Source organism: Parus major, chromosome 1A (genome assembly GCF_001522545.3).
Source record: "Parus major isolate Abel chromosome 1A, Parus_major1.1, whole genome shotgun sequence".
Taxonomy (NCBI): Eukaryota; Metazoa; Chordata; class Aves; order Passeriformes; family Paridae; genus Parus; species Parus major.
Window position 1 is genome coordinate 354,021 of NC_031773.1, and position 1,574 is coordinate 355,594.

A 1,574-nucleotide genomic window follows, 5' to 3' on the forward strand; every position below is an offset into this window, starting at 1 on the left:
AACAATTCTCCGCGTGCCACCTCCATCAGCTGCTCCTCTGCCTGGAAATTTCCACAATTTCCCATTCCCGAATTTTTCCATCCAGAAACTCCCTGAACAACCTCTGGATGAGCTCAAGGGAAGAGGAATCCTGGTTGGAATTGAGGCGTCGCGAGGGATTTTCTGCTGTCGGCGCAGGCCTGAGCACGGAGGAGTTCACGCCAGAAATATTTCAAGTTTATTTTAGTTTTCTCTCCTCTTTTTAGTTTTCACTCCTTCTTTTCCTCCCTGGCTGCTCATTCCAAGCCCCTGGAGTCTCACACCTCGGCTGGGACTCGCACAAACAGCCTCCGGCGTTTTTATTTCCGGGCTGGACCTCATTTCTCGAGATAAATAAATAAAAACAGAAATAAATAAAAATATAAAAATAAATTAATGAAAATATAAATAAATTAAAATATAAATAAATAAAAATATGAAGATAAATAAAGAAATAAAAATATAAAGAAAAGAAATACAATATAAAGAAATAAAAATATAAAGAAATAAAAATACAAAGAAATAAAAATATAAAGAAATAAAAATATAAATAAAAATTAAAATAAATAAAAATTAAAACTGTAAATAAAAATCTAAATAAATAAAAACCTAAATAAATAAAAAATAAAAATATAAAAAATTAGAAGAAATAAAAATAAAAATAAAAAAAATATAAATACATAAAATATATAGGAAAACTAAATAAAATAAAAAAATATAGGAAAACAAAAAGTGGGAATTTCCACGGGAAAAGCTTTCATCCTCTGCTGGGAACCAAGGTCAGAGACATCGTTTAGAGGAGCCACATGAGAGCCATTTACAGTCTGAGCAGAACAAAACCTCCCGTGGCAGCTCCATGGTCAGGTGATGCGAGCAGCAGGCATTTCTCACCATGGAATTCCCTCCAGCCGGGAATTTTGGGGATGTTTGGAAGCGAGCAGGGACGTGGTGGCTCCTCAGAGGTGACACGGTAACAAAACGCAGCGTTTGCTGCAACCCCCGGCGCTGCGGAGGCGAGCGGTGCCCACGGAATGAATCAACAGCTCCCGGAAAATCTTCCAACGCGAATCCTCGGATTTGGGCACGGAAAGGAGCGCAAGGAAACAGCTGGAAACAGCTGCAGGCAGCGGGGATGGGGAAAAAAATCACTTCTTGCTTTGTAGGGCGGTGTTGGATTAATGGAAAACTCGGGGTTGTGGAGGTTTAACATTCCCTGGGTGAGGGGCAAGAGCTCGCAGAGACCCCAAGCGCTTCTCAGCAATTAAATCAAGAGCGTAATCTGATTAAATTTGGTTTTTTCTTGGGGCTGAGGGTCAGAACTGGGTGGGCTTTAAGGTCACTTCCACCCCACCCCACAATTCTTCTCTCAGATGGAGCAAGGGGGCACAGAGCTGCCACCTCAGAACCATTAAATCAAGAGCTGAATCTCATGAAATTTAGGTTTTTCTTGTGGATAAGAGTAAGAACTGGATGGGCTTTAGGGTCCTTTCCAACCTACACCACAATTCTCTCAACTGAAGCAAGGTGCACAGAGCTGTCACCTCACAACCATTAAA

General features: G+C 40.5%; 1 protein-coding gene and 1 long non-coding RNA gene across 2 annotated transcripts in view; both read right to left on the reverse strand.

The window, feature by feature from the left end:
* AHCYL2 (adenosylhomocysteinase like 2) overlaps window positions 1-1,574 on the reverse strand; it is a 77,548-nt gene that overhangs the window by 69,294 nt on the left and 6,680 nt on the right. The window lies entirely within an intron of this gene.
* Window positions 204-1,568, reverse strand: LOC117244395. The gene is made up of 2 exons (XR_004497373.1): window positions 910-1,568; window positions 204-362 (listed from the first exon to the last, which is right to left on the reverse strand). It is a non-coding gene; the product is annotated as an uncharacterized LOC117244395 (long non-coding RNA).